Genomic DNA, 16,116 nt, shown 5'->3' with positions numbered 1-16,116 from the left:
CTAGCACCTCACATTTTGAGTTTCTCCAATCCATCTCATTCTAGAGTTTTGATTTTTCTTTTTACACTCCTTTCTCTGAAGTGGTAGACTGACAATGCCTTTAATGTCTTCAGTGATCTCTGTATCTTTTGGTACTCACCCTACTTGACCACTTTTCAGAATTAGATATGGTTGACCATATTTTCCATCCTGAAATTCACTCCTCTGGTCCTGTAAGTCACAAGGCTATATTTTATTATTCCAGGACCCTCACTTGGGATCATTTGATATCACCTGCCAAATGAAGGAAAAACAAACAACAAACAAAAAACCTCAATCACCTTAACTAGTTTCTTAAAGTTCACGGTACGAATAAGGGGCATAACAGAAATGTGAATCTATGGCAAACATGGGATCTTGACCACTACATTATATGGACCTCTTGATTTTGTGGAGTTTTTTCTTACTTCAGTGATAAACAGAGGCCTTGGGAAGGCAGAAGGTAATATGGTGATTCTGGAACCTGGAAATGGCAGTTGGATGTTGAAAGCAGCTAGTGTTTCAGAAGATACACCTCACCGATAGCCTCATACTATGACCTTTGAGCCTCAAGTGAGACTCTTACTACATGCCCAGAGTTTTAGTCAGAGGCCTGAAATAATTATTTTTACCAAAAGAATTAAAAAATTAGGTACAACAAATAACTTCCTGATCATGAAGCTTAATTCCTTTAACGTTAGGAACACTTCTCTTGAGTCAACAAACGTTGTCTTTGTTTTTTGTTGGTGTCTTCTTCATCTAATTATGCAGCCTCATGTTTGACTGTCCCCATCAAAATATATTCAACATTATTTCCCTACTCTATTGCTACTTCTGGAAAATACAAACTTGACTTTTGTGAGTATTCTGATTCAAAATTATTGTGACAAATATGTCTCCATAAAGGATTGCTAGTAACATGATTAGCTTTAAAATATGGATGTATAAATTGTAACCCTCTTTTAAATTAAATAACACAACTGATACAGGTTTTAATCTCCAAATGTTCCAATCACGTTTCTTCTTTCCTGCCACAAGAAAATATTAAGTCAATTAAAAACAGATTTTGGCTCTATGCTGAGTAGAAACTTACCTAATAGTAACTTATTTAGTGTCCTTGTGAATACAGCTTTCTAATATGCCACCAGGGAGTAGATTCAACTTTGTGATAATTTGGATTATTAGGTATTTAAAAAATAAAACCTCAGCTAGAATTGCACTTTTAATACAAACAATATTCCTTTATGTTGTCAGCTCCCTAAGGAGAGTTACTCTTTTTTATTGAAAGTAGTTTTTCCATTTACATAACTGATGTTCAGAAAAATAAATTCAGATAATGATAATGTCATAAAAGGAAAGGTTATCTATATCATGTAAAGATGTGATGAGAGGTATATTTTGATTTGAGGAGAATGAAAAGATTGGAGCTCTGTGATACTTTTGAATGAAGTATATTTGATTATTTCCTTTCTTGTTTAGTCCAACTATGGTTTGGAGGACTCCTGCAAGAAGATAGGTGCATAAAGATATTTATCAACCAGATAAGAGTCCATTCAACCTGGAGGCTTATTTTACTTTCTTATATTGCTATTGTAGAAATGCAGTTACGTGCAAGGTCTACTGATGGAGATTTCATGAAATGATAAAAAATTTATATTTGTTCTTGCTATTCTTATTATCTTTATATATAAACACATAGATAAAATGCAATTTCATAAAAGAAAAGGAAATTGGCTTTTTTCCACTTTTAATTCTGTATTGAAAATATCTTCATCATAAAACACACTTTGACCCATGCAATTTTATACCTACTTGCAAATCCTTATCAGCAACATACTTTTAGATCTTTGGATCCCTAAAACTGTTACTATCAAGGACATATTCTCTCACTTAAACCTGCTTATACACATGCCTTGGTTGAGTATTAATTTTCTTTTACCTTATTTGTAAGATAGTATTAAAGAGAATCACTATATAAATCAAAGTTATTATTTTGGTAAACTGATTATTCTTTTTATTGTATGCAATAGCAAAAAGAAAAATCAGCAAATATCCTCCCAATTTAAGGGATAATGAAAATGAATCCTTAGGAAGAGAGGTGAAAAAAGAATAGTTTTATTAAAATAATTTACAATCATTCATTTAAGCCGAGTTGTACCTTTTACATAAGTTTTTCTCTAAAAATTTCAATGAATCCTCCTCCACATCTGCTGTGGTAAAGAAAGCATCAGTGTTGTCATTTCCATGGAAGGCAGTAAAGCCGAGCTGCTGGGATGAGTTACCCAAGGTTACACACATGTGCTAAACAACCCAAGTCTTCCGGTTCAAACACTAAGTGCTCTTTTTATGAACCACAGCTTCTACCTCACCATTCACATTTTTCAGAATAATTGGAAATAATTGGATTATTATTGGCATATCTTACATGTATATAGAACTCTGATTCTGCATGTTTTCCCACCATTAAAACCAAGCAGTTAAGTATGTTCACTCTTCCTGGGGATATTTTTGGATTAAGTGATTTTAAGAAAACAAGTACCCTAAAAAAACATAGGAATTGCTGGTTGACTTTTATTCTTGCCGCAGGCAGCAGTTTGGCAGGTGCATGTAAGTCTTGATGAGACTGTCTTATTAAATTATAGGACCAATTAGTGCACCTAGATATATTTTGACTGGTTCTATACCTACGGCACCTATAAATTGTAATTGGCTGGTGATGGTTGTGACTTAACTATACCTGGAACTGATAATCATATAATTTCATATAAATGATAAAATAATTATAACTCCCAAATCTTGGTGACTGATTTAGCAGTGGCCTTTTAGAAGTACCATAGTACCTTACCCAAGAGATTTTAATAACCTTGAATTGATTCAATGAGATATTTCTTCAAGTAGTTCTAAAAAATGCATAGATTTAATTATCTTTACTATGATATGACAAGTAGAACATTTTCCACCCATGAGATTTTGGAGATAAGAATTTAGTCATGGAATTACAGACTGGAGTTTTATGATCACTGAGAAAATAATGATTAAAGATAAATCTATTAAATCCTAATAAATAGACAAGTCATGTAAGCTTTAGCATCTACAGTTATGTGGGGTGGTAATGGATTGAATCTTCCACTTCTGTTAAGAAGCTGAAATGTTTTTTCAAAGATATTGATTATTAACAGCAAAAGATAAATTCTTTATGTTGACACAGTGTTTCAAAAGAAGTGTTGATGTTATACTTATAGCGGGTGAATTACTCTAAAAATCTGTTGTCTGCATTCCCATGTGTGGCTTCCTGACCCTCTCTAGTTTACAACTTCCAAGTATACTACCTGTCATCGTTCAGAAGACTTGTTTTCAGTCTTCTTGGTTGACTATTCTATGTGCCTTAAATTTTTAAGGACCAGTTTGGATGTGGCATAGACAGGGGATTCTCAAATGTTAGCATTCACCAAAATTGCCTGATGGGATTGTTGAGATACAGCTTACTACAACCTACCCCCCCAGAGTATGAGATAGTAGATCTGGAGTGGGGCCTGACAAATTATATTTCCACCAACTACTAGATGATGATGCTGGTCTAGAGCTTTGGATAACCACTGGTCTACAGTAATAGTTAATAGCTGGTTCTCTAGAGACAGACTGCCTAAATTAAAATTTATTTCTGTCACTTAATAGCTGGTTTACATTTGGTGAGCTTCTTTTAATGCTTGTGTGATTTAGTTTCCTCATCTATACAGTGAGTCTCATACTAGTACCCAGTTCATAGAACTATTCTAAGATAGCACCTGGAACAGAGTGAGCACTCAACAACAGTCAGATATTATAATCCTTTTCAGAGATCCATTTGACTCTAAGCTCATGATAGCCAAAAAAACATTATCTTATATATTTTTAATAAACATACTGTGTTCGTGGTAAGGAATACTGAATATGAGGCAGATAATACCTGGAGTGATGTATTTAACTTTTGCAAACATATTTTTAGAAAGGCTTTGAAAATCTGGAATGAGTACAGAGAAGGTAAAGATACTTAAAATTCTGCCACATAAGGGAGGGTTAGAGACATTTTTTGAGAAGGGAGTCTGTATTAGTGACCTCTTAACTGTGTTAGAATACTCAGGCAACTATCATTGCTTGTACACAGATACGCTATTCAGTGCTTTTTTTTTTTTTTTTTTTTTTTTTTTTTTTGTATTTTTTTAGTAGAGACAGGGTTTCACCATGTTAGCCAGGATGGTCTTGATCTCCTGACCTCGTGATTCACCTGCCTCGGTCTCCCAAAGTGCTGGGATTCCAGGCGTGAGCCACTGTGCCTGGCTTATTCAGTGCTTTTTAAAGAATTTTTGCCTTAATATAAAAAACATTATATCAATTATATTTTTCCAAAAGAATGGCTTACTCTGTGTGTTTGTAAATTCCTTGTTATTTGTTGTATTTAAAAAAGAAATGAGCAATTTTGTATTATAAAGTTTAGAGAACTGTGTCCTATCTTGCATAGAAAGCTGAGTTAGCCTCTCTTTTAGGGATTTTCTATATCGAAAATACTCCTTGGTCCTATGAACTTGCTTTTACGTTTGACCCCATAGATCATGCTTCCAAATGTCAGACTGTATTTAAAGTCTATGCCTATTACGATAGAGTAAAATGTGACACAAAATTTGTTAATTTTATTCAGTAAATTCTGCCTGCTTGGCCCCACAAGAAGTGGAATCTTGATTATGTCAGTCTTATTGCTTAAATACTAGTCTGGGACTATTATACTAGCTGTGACAAATTGGACTGTCCTATAATTTTCAATCATGCTTGATTCCACTATTGTTTTGTGAAGATGGACTGCATTATCTTAGTGCAACCACCTGGCTCACCACAATGCAAAGATGCTGTTGCAGCAAAGACAAGAAGAAGGCCTGCTGGCAAATAGGCTTTTTGAATCAGACAGTAAGACGAGAAGCAAGGAGTAATGATTATGAAGGTTACTATCCTTAGGGAATATTTTTTGCTGTGAAGCATCTATCTATGAGTGTTTAGTGCATAATCCATTCAGTTTACCTAATGCCTTTGCCAAATCATGCCCTCATGTTTCTGTTTCCATCCAGACAAATGAATATATGTTAAATGACAAAACTTTAGGTGATATGTGGCATGGATAGATATTAAGCAATAAACTACAGTGAAAAGATTTAGAAGAATCTTTAGCAAAATCACTATGATAAAAGAAAAGGCATGGAGTTGGATAGACTTGGTTTAATGCTACTTCTTTTCCTTTTTTCTTTCTTCTTGACACAGTTTGGCTGTTGTTGCCCAGGCTGGAGTGCAATGGCACAACCTTGGCTCACTGCAACCTCCGCCTCCCAGGTTCAAGGTATTCTCCTGACTCAGCCTCCCAAGTAGCTGGGATTACAGGTATGCACCACCACGCCTGGCTTATTTTGTATTTTTAGTAGAGACGAGTTTCTCCATGTTGGTCAAGCTGGTCTCAAACTCCTGACCTCATGTGATCCACCCACCTCAGCCTCCCAAAGTGCTGGGATTACAGGTGTGAGCCACTGCACCTGGCCTAATGCCACTTCTTTTACTTGTTGCTGTTTGGACTTTAGCGAATTTCAGTAGGGCTTGGTTTCTTATCCATAAAATGGATAATTATGCCTTGGGCTTGTTGTTTTGTTTGTGAACTGGGATGAAAGATCTCCATGAACTCTAGGGAATGACAGGTCCTCTTTGATAAGCAGACTTTTTACATCGAGTTATACAAGTCAAGTTATACAAAGCATAAATTGACAGTCACATGTAGTAAAAGACAGAATGGCTTATAAACATGTAAGACTTTTCTTTTTTTTTTTTTTTTTTGAGACGGAGTCTCGCTCTGTCTCCCGGGCTGGAGTGCAGTGGCCGGATCTCAGCTCACTGCAAGCTCCGCCTCCCGGGTTTCCCGCCATTCTCCTGCCTCAGCCTCCCGAGTAGCTGGGACTACAGGCGCCCGCCACCTCGCCCGGCTAGTTTTTTGTATTTTTTTTAGTAGAGACGGGGTTTCACCGTGTTAGCCAGGATGGTCTAAATCTCCTGACCTCGTGATCCACCCGTCTCGGCCTCCCAAAGTGCTGGGATTACAGGCTTGAGCCACCGCACCCGGCCAGTAAGACTTTTCTTGAACCTTAATTGAATGCATTGAGCATCTAAGGAAAGAACATGTCTTTCAAAAGCAAGAAAAGCTCAGAAACATGGACACTGGGTACTGCTCAGGAAAGAGGAAGTGAAATACAATACAACATCAACATCGACTACTCTGTTGCCATTTTAAAGCTCTGCCTTTGGCTTTAAATATTGTTTTGTTGTTGTTTTAATTCAATGTTCAACAAATACCAATCTGTGGAAAATTATTTTTCCTGGGTAAGCCTGGTTATCTGAGAGAGTTCCAGTCTCTATTATGGTTATATTTGTCATTATAAATTGAAGCTTGTGGATTTGGTTAGTGAAAGGCAACCTGAGAGACTAATTCCCTCGCTACACAGTAGCGAGTATTAAAAGATTTCTGAGCCTGCATGGATGAGAGCCAAACGTTGCATACATTCACCAGCATGATCCGTTTTACCCTATGAGACCTTTTGGGAGACAGCCTGCCAGTTTGTGTCGAAGTAAATGTCCCTGGACACCAACTTGACTGTGTGTTGAAATTTTGAAACATCTTAATCTCCTTGTTGTGAAGTTTTGAGATTTAGAGGCAATGTAAGAGAATTGACTATAACTTAATAGACAAGTCTTTACTAAATGTAACACATAATTAGATGTAGACTTCTGAATTCAAAATAGGTATTCTGAAAACCTATTGTATCTGGGATATGTTATTGAATGAGTAATTCAATGGGAGTTACGAAGGGACTGTAAAAATGTATTTGTTAAATGGTGAGCATATCACAACAAAAAGTGGACCATATTTATGGAATGCACAGTATATGTCAGGCACTATTTAGAGGACCTTGCATATATGACCTCTTAACCCTCAAGACATCCCTTGGAAGTAAGTTATCTTAGTTTTCCTTTAGAGAGCTGGGTCATAGTAAGGTGAAAATAACTCACACAAGTTTCACAACTGTTGAGTGCTTTGCCCAGAGAGTCTGGCAGAGAACCTGTACCGAAAACACTCTGGAATACTGTGGTATGTTAGAGGATGTTGCAGAGATACAACTTTTTTCTTCCCAACATCTATCACACTACTTTTGCATGCTAAGAGGACATCTGCAAGATTGACAATGCAAACAAATAAAAAACCCCAAAACAACTTAACTATAATCTCCCTTTTTCCTTAGGTGTAAATTTTCTCCTTAGGTGTGACCAAATTCTGGCTATGATAATAAAAGTTGTAAAGCTGGAATTCAGGAATGGCACATTGAAGGAAGAATAGGTAGTTTGTGAAATAATTGTATTATGTGTTTCATTACTCTTCATCCTCCTTCCCTTTTGGTGGTAATGTAGGTATAAAGTTTGGAGCTCCAGCAATCATTTTGGATCTTGGGATGACCTCAAGAATAGAAGTCACATGCTAGTATGCTTATGCAGATAAAGAGTTGGTCTCTGATGAAATGCAAGATGCAGTATCAAGTTTGGACATTTTTCATCTGGACCACTTTTTATTTGATCTAAACCCTCGTGCATTTAAGCCAGTTACATTTTGAATTTTCTGTTATAGGTAATCAAATACCATCCCAACAGCTAACAAGAAAGAGAAGGCGGCAGTAAGAGAGAGAATATTTTTAACCGAGTTTTTATATTAAAAATGGAAACGGGCAGCAGTGGTGGTCTTTTTCATATCCCTCCACTTCATTCATCTTTATTTTCTTTCATGGGTATCTCTGTCTTAATGCAACTTATGAGTTTGCTAGCATTTCAGCATAGTTTCATAAAGGTAGGATGAACCTGCTGTGGGATTTTAAACGATGTAACGGATAATGTCCCCCAAATGGAAAACTTGTGAAAAGAGAGGAAGTTCTATGAATAACTATAATTGTCTAAAGGGTGTAAGCCAGGGTTGCTCTAGCTATACCTGGATGTAAAGTCACCCTCGGTTTAGTAATAGAAAGACTGAAGAAAAAGAGGAAAAGAAAGAAAGTACTGTGATAGAGAGAAAGATGTGGACTAGAGAAATAGAGAATGACTGATTTTAAAAAATACATCTAATTTCTATTCTAAGGTGCTTCACAGTTTCAGGAATCATAAGTATGATAAAGATTAGTTGCTGATAATGGTGCTTGCTATGATTGTTATTATTACAACGATGATCCCAATTATGATCTAAAAAGCCTGTTCAGCATGAACACCAGGTTTCAAAGGCAATCGATGAAAAAACAAGACCTAAAAGGAATCTCAGATTTCTGCCAATCCTTTGCAGGAACAATGCATCAGGGGCAGATAGGAATAAGTAAGTCGGCTAGTTACCATTTCTTTTCCCAGAAAACCATAGGGGATCTAGGTAAGCTTTAAATAGACATGCAGTTCTAGTTGATGTTCAGACCTTCTATGACTGCTAGAATTTGGAGTTTCAGCTTTTTATGGCTAAAACGTAAGTTTTCCTCAGTGGCTTACAATAGCATACACTTAAGCAACAACATGAACAAAAATATCTATTTTTCTCTGAATCCTCCTGAATTAATGCTGAACACCCACTGAGGAAGAAAATAGGAGCAGATACATATAAAGAAGAATTCTTAGAGTATTAGAAGATGATGGTGATACAGCAGTTTCTTGAGGGTAGACTTACAAACAATAACGAGAAACCCAGTGGGAATGAGAGAAGATAATAGACTGGTTAATGACAGCTAACTAAAGAACAACAACCAAAAAAGAAAAATAAATGTAGCCATTATATCAAAGGACAGAGAACCACAATAGAAAAACTAAATGGGGAAAAAGCTAGTAATAAAATGTCTCCTCTCAGGTGGGCACAAGCTCATGATAGAAAGTCAGTAAAATTTTTGAGTGTATTGATTCAGAGCAAGAAAAAAAAAAAAAAAACAGACTTTTTATTCCCGTAGTCTTCTAAATGAATCTTTCCATTGTGATCTCAACAAAAGGCCAAAATAATTAAAAAGGAGTAAGTTATGTGTGCATAACAACCATGGAATAACAGGTACCCAACAATGAAGAAAAGCAATGCAAGTGAGAACAATAGTGTTTTCAGGATGAATGGCTTCCCAGAAGCTTAATTTCCAACGAGAAAAAAATGTTCCAAAAATTGTACCCAGGCTGTCACAACATAACATTTTGATGGTCTCTTATCCTGGGGAGATTAGCCATAGATAAAGAGAAACCTATTTTCAACTTTTAATTTTTCTCCCTGTCACAATGTGCTTTCTGGCTTATTTTGTTTGGCTTTAAGTGAGACAAAAATATTCTTCTACTTATAAATAACATGCTGGTGGCAGGGGATTGAACTCCAACCTAGACATATATTGCTGAGAGAAATGAACAAAAGCACTTGTGAAAAGGAGAAAGGCAGAAATTAAGTTTACTATTTTATATGTTGCTTTTCCAAATTTTTAATCCTTAGCCTTTAAATTATTAAGAAATACATAATGTTAGAAAGGATAACAATGTCTAAAGCCACTTATGTAAAAAATGATTTTAAATAACTTTCTGAATAGTAAAATGAGTCGAATTTATTTTTAACTATTTCACTTACAAATTTTAGGGTTTTTTGTTACTCACAACAGATAAATCTATACACCACCACTTCCTCCCAATAAATTTTTTTCGGTTTCCTTTTTATTGGGGTCATTTTCTTTATAATTCATGTACTAATTGATACATATGAAAGAGAATAAGAAGTTGCATATGTAATAGAACACAATTTTTAAAATGAATATCACACCAGTACCCAACCTACGAGCTAGAATTCTTGTATTTCCCCAAGCATTCTTCATGCCCCTGAAAAGATAATCACTGTCCTAGATTTCATGTTTGAATCATGTACTACTTCTGAAAAACACAATTTTATTGCATATATGTTTTTTTCTCTACGTAAAACATTATTAGTTTTGCTGGTTCTTAATTTGTATAGAAATTGAATCACACTTCATCTGGTCTTCTAAATTAGATTTTTTTTGCTCTGTATTGCAAAGAATCACACCCATTGTATGTAGCTGTAGACCCTTCCTTTTCACTGCCATGAAATCCCATCACATGCACAGAGTGTAATGTGTTAATTTTTCCATTGAATGATATTTTTGTTAGTTTTTGGTTTTGTTCATTATGAGCAAAGCTGCCTTGGCCATTCTTGTACACAACTTCATTTTCACATGCAAAACTAGATCTTTTCTTTAGAGGATAAATCTAGCAGTGGAAATTTATTTTAATACAGTAGGTAAGTATTCTACTTGAAGTATAATTCCATCTTGTTTTCCAACATGGTTATATCAATTTATTCCTTCATTAAAGGGTTTAGGAGCTCCAGTTGATTTATATCATTTCCAACACTTGGTATTCCACGATTTACTTTTGGAAATGTAATAGGTATAAAACTGTATCTCAACGCCATTTTAGTTTGCATTTCCTGATTATTAACGCAGTTGAACAAATTTTATCCATCTATATTTTCTGTATAATTCCTCTTTTATCTGTCCATGTCTTTTGCAAATTTACACATCAGATTGTTTTCAATCTACTTTTTAATTTTTTTCGTTCAGAATGGTTTATTATGTATTGAGCAGCGTGGCTCCCAACCAGATCCAAAAGTGGCTTGAGAAAGCCAGAAAAGGAGACTGGCTTTGGGTTTTTATGTTGGTCAGGGTGTGGCTGAGATGAGGATGCCATCCAGCTAGCCTGCCCTTTGTACGTGAACTTCCCGCCTGCTGGTGCCAATGGAGGGAACACTTGGATTTTCTTAGCAGCTTGTCCACTTGGAGGGTAAGAGGAAAAGTGGGAGTGGTGGGGTTCAAAGCTGTCTCCAGTGAAACATCAAAATCAGAGTCAGACTCATAAATTACAAGGTAGGAACCCAATTTCACTGTATCCATGTGGTTAGCCAATTGCCTTCGTGCCGTTCACTGCATATTCCTTCCTTTCCCTGGGGTTCTGAATAGAATATCTCTGTTCTATGCCAAGTTTTACGTCTGAGTGGGTCTGTTTTTGTAACATTTTTAAAATTTGTTCATGCTGGTGCCATTGTATTCACTATTATCTTAATTATAATGAATATTGATATTAGGTAGGGTAAGTTCCTACCAGCATTTTTTTCTTCTTCATCAATACTTTGTTTACTATTTGCCCTTACTCTTTCATGCAAATTTTAGAATCAGTTTGTCAAGTTATGTGGATGAAAACAGTTTTTGTTTCTATATTGCATCAAATTTATGAATCAGTTTTGTGAAAATTGGCATACATAAAACATTGAGATAATCTAATTAATAGGCATCAAGTTCCACATAAGCAAGTTGCATAAGCTCTAGAGATCTTCCAATGTACAGCTATAGTACCTATAGTTAACAATACTGTATTGTATACTTAAAAATTTTAGAGGGTAGATTTCGGGTTAAGTGTTTTACAACAAAAACGTTTTTTAAAGATATCTATTAATATAGCAATTCTCATCTGCATGGATTTTAATATCTTCAAATAAGCTTTATCACATTTTTGTACAAATTTTAATTGGCTTCTTCCTACTTGTCTTATAGTTTTGGCTGCCACCATAAAAGCAACTTTTAAAAACTTCATTTGTACTACCTGCTGCTATGTTTAAAAATTCATTTTTATATATTTTCCTTAAGGCACTTGTTATAAATTATTTAACAACTCAGCAATATTGAGCTATCTTTTTATGCTTACCTCTGTTTAATAAATGCTGAAACCCTTGCCAATAAGAGGCATTGATTTTATCTGGAAGAGGGAATATAACCAGTCTTCAAGTGTTATTATTGCTCCTTGGCAGCACAGACCTGGTGTGGGCTTTACAGATGTTATATTTTGTGTTGGATTCTGTGATTACTATATATATACTTTTTTTACTCCAAAACTTTTTTTAGAGACAGGGGTCTCACTGTTGCTCAGGCTGAGTTTGAACCCCTGGCCTCAAGCAATCCTGCCTCAGCCTCCAGTGTAGCTTGGATTACAGGCATGAGCCACTATACATAGCAGTGCTTACTGTTTGAAATTACTTGCACTACTATCACACTAAAGGCAACTGTGATAATGGTTGGTGGTTTCCTTTGATTTTCTTTTGTTATTACAAATTCCAGACTCTCTTGATTCTTGTGGTAAACTTGAGAGTGCAGAGTGAATTTTCTTGTCTTTGGTCCTACCACCCATTTAAAATACTAATCATTTACCTCTGTAATAAAGTATCTCATACTTGAAATGCCTAGAGTTTCTTCTAATATTTTATGACCAAAATTTTATTAATACAGCAATCCAAGTTATACCCCATTATTTTTCTGTTTTTTAGTTTTCCACATAAGCAAATATATAATATGCAAGTCATAACAGTTTTCTTTTAAAAATATGGCTCTCCAATTCTTAAGTAATCAATTTATTTTTCTTATCTTAGTGCATTGGCTAGGTCTTCCAGTATAATAGTAAACAGAATTGGTAGCAATTATTCTTTTCTGATTTTAAAAAGAATTCTGCTTACATTTTGTAAATAAGAATTTTGTATACTGTGATACATTAGTAGAAGTCCTTTACCCATTTTCCAGGATAATTGTGTAACAGTGTATTTTTTGGTTTGCTGATAATTTTATTATCGATGGGTAACAACCTTTTCAAAGGTTTTTGTTGATTGGTTTGTTTTTAGGAAATAGGATTTAAACTGAAATTCAGTTTATTTAAAGTTATGGGTCAACTTAGGTTAACTAACCTATAATGAAACAGCCTGATTTGCTCCATAACTTTTAGAGAAAATAAATAGCAGTTTATTTTTTCTGAAACGGCTTTCATTTAAATTATATATATTTTTAATTTATACATAAATTATATATTTAATTTATATAATCTGTATATATTTTATATAATTTATATATTTTTTAAATTTCTATTTTCTGACAAACTAATTCATTTTAAATTTCTGCTATAGTATTATTTTTCTTAAATTTCCTAATATTTATTTTTGACTTCTCTATTTCTTGGTTTATCTATATTCTTAGTCTTCGAAAATTTGTCTTCATTGCTCCTTTTCATCTTTAATGCTTATTTTAAATTTCAGTTAAGACTGTTTTAATTATTGGTTTCTTTGCTTTCTGTTTTTTTTTTTTTTTTTTTTCTGTTTCTCCGACTATTTTTTAAAGATTTATTACTCGGCTAGTTGTGGTGACTCACACCCTACACCCAACACTTTGAGAGTCTATACAGGGAGGATCCCTTGTGCTCAGGAATTCAAGACCAACCTGGGCAACACAGTGATATCCTGTCTCTAAAGAAAAAAAAAAAGATTATTTCATTTCCCTCAGATGTATATATTCTTTTGTCTAACGCTTTAGTTTTTATATCTTTAAAACTCATACTTTCAATTCATTACAGCTGGGTACAAGCAATATTTGTTTCTATTTTCAAACATGTTACCATAATGTTTTCTCACTCTCTATGCATGTCAGACCTTTCTGGTATCATTGTCTTCCTCCGGAGACATATGCTTTAGAAGTCCCTTTAGTGAAGGTCTATTTCTGCCATTTCTTGTTTTTTTCTTTATTTTACTATCCAAAAATGAGTTTATTTTACTGTCATTTATAAACAATAATTTCTTGTCGGATTGTAAGTTAACTTTAAAAAAATACCTTTGATGATATGATTTCACTGTCTTCTTGCTTCAATCCTTGCCATTGAAAAGTCAGTAATTTTAAGTTAGATGCATTTTTTTTCTCTCACTCTGCATGCCTGTAAAAAAGAAATTGTGTCTGCTTCTTCTCAGATTCAGGGATGGCGCAGACTTGGAGCTAATTTAGTCCACTTTATGGGCAATGTCTTAATACGGGAGTTCAGGGTTATGTGGCTCAGTCAGCCCAGCTTGTCCTGGGCCTGAGGATGACTACTGATCACAGGGCTTTCTGCATCCCCTTGAGACCTTAAGCTCATCTTCCCCAGCTCCAGTTTCAGCCTGTTTGTTTGTTTGACACAGTCATTTACTTTACTGTTCCTGGTGGCTTTTTTTTTTTTTTTTTTTTTTTGGTAGATGATGTTCTCGCATTTCATTTACTATAACTATATAAAAAATATTATTACTTTAAAATCTAGGATCTAGTTGTTTGATATTGTAGAGGTTCTCAGAGTACCTACATCTCTGTACAACCAGAAGCAAATATAATTTTGTGAATAAAGTTTTATTCTAACACAGTCACACCATTTATTTATTGTCTAACACTATAATTATAGATTTAAGTAGTTGTAACATAAAGCATATGGCCTACAAAGCCTAAAATATATACTATGTAATCATTTACAGACAATTCTTTGCCAACCCTTGACAGTTTTACAGAACTAAAAATGAATTTACATCTGCTCCATTGTCTGTGTGTAATATGCACTGCATCTTTGCATGAATTAACATGCTTTCAGTTGCACATAATAGTCCCAATTCATGACATTTCCATATTTAATAAACTGATTAATTCAGCAACTTACACAACATTATTAAAGACAGTTTATTTGATTTCCTGAATCATCCTCAATGTCCTAGTCTTAGTTCTCCAGTTCATGGTAGTAAGATGGCTGCTAGATGATCATGCAGACACAGTAGGAAGAGATCATTTCCTGAAGTTAATCTTTCTGTGTATCAGCCAGGAAAAGCCTTTCCTGAACCCGTCCCTCTGCACATTTTCCCTCACATCTAGAATAGTGTTATATGTTCATATCTAAACCAGCCCCTGGCTAGAAAAGTGTCATGATTAATGTATAAGTCAGGAGTCTGCTGCAATAATGGCATGAAGCAAACATTCCCAGTATTTCAATGGCTTATATTGTGAAATATTTCTCCTCCCAGATCTGCAGGTCAGGTAATGTAGCTTTTACTTTAGAATACAGGTCAGGCTAAGGTCCTTTCCACATTCCCTCTCTTTGAAACTGATGCTGATTGGGGTATGCTTTTCTAATGGGGGCAGATAGGATCTCCATGAGGGCAAATAAAACCACCCAAGCACATTTAAGTCCCCCGTAGGACCTGGCATACGTTATATCAGCTCTCCTTCATTGGCCAAGGCAAGTCACACAAGTTCAGCATTAGCACAGGAAAAGAGACCTCTTAAAGGGGAAGCATAAAGTCACAAGATAAAGGGTATGGTTATACAATTCTATTACAGGGAGGGGTAAAAGATTGAAAACAATAACCCAATCTTTACAATTAGCTCAGATAAATCAAAATTTTGCTCTTGAATTGAGTAGAGGATCAAACTCCCAGAAATATTATCACTACTTGATATGATCACAAAATAAGTTTTGTTATGAGAAGATAAAGAATGGATGCAGCTTTAGCCCTCATTCACTTCATTCCAAGTGCTATTGCAATATTTCCAGGACCTGAGAAAACTCAAAGGGATGCCTTTAATGCTATCCCAAATGTAAGTCCTTAGACTAAGAAAATAAATACAAAATATTCAAAAATTGCTTGTAACAAATAACGCATATTGATAACAATATGCCACTATTTTCTCCACAAACAAAAATCCCCCAAATGAATCTCATCTCTCCAATCTTGTCACTTAGAAATAATAACTTAAATATTTTCCATTTAAAATATTCTAGACTCTTCAATTTTCTTACTGTTGTCATCTTTCACACATGAAAACTGTTTCAATGTCTTTTTCTAATATTGCTTAAAACACTAACTTCTTTTTTTTTTTTTTTTTTTCTTTTGAGACGGAATCTCACTCTGTCACCCAGGCTGGAGTGCAGTGGTGTGATTTCAGCTCACTGCAACCTCTGCCTCCCGGGTTCACAGCATTCTCCTGCCTCAGCCTCCGCAGTAGCTGGGACTACAGGTGCCCACCACCACGCTTGGCTAATATTTTATATTTTTAGTAGAGATGGGGTTTCACTGTGTTAGCCAAGATGGTCTCGATCTCCTGACCTCATGATCTGCCTGCCTCGGCCTCCCAAAGTGCTGGGATTTGGGAGCCACTGCGCCCG

The sequence above is a fragment of the Rhinopithecus roxellana genome, chromosome 2 (assembly GCF_007565055.1).
Source record: "Rhinopithecus roxellana isolate Shanxi Qingling chromosome 2, ASM756505v1, whole genome shotgun sequence".
NCBI lineage: Eukaryota > Metazoa > Chordata > Mammalia > Primates > Cercopithecidae > Rhinopithecus > Rhinopithecus roxellana.
The sequence above is the reverse complement of the archived record's forward strand: the minus strand, read 5'-3'. Positions refer to the sequence as shown.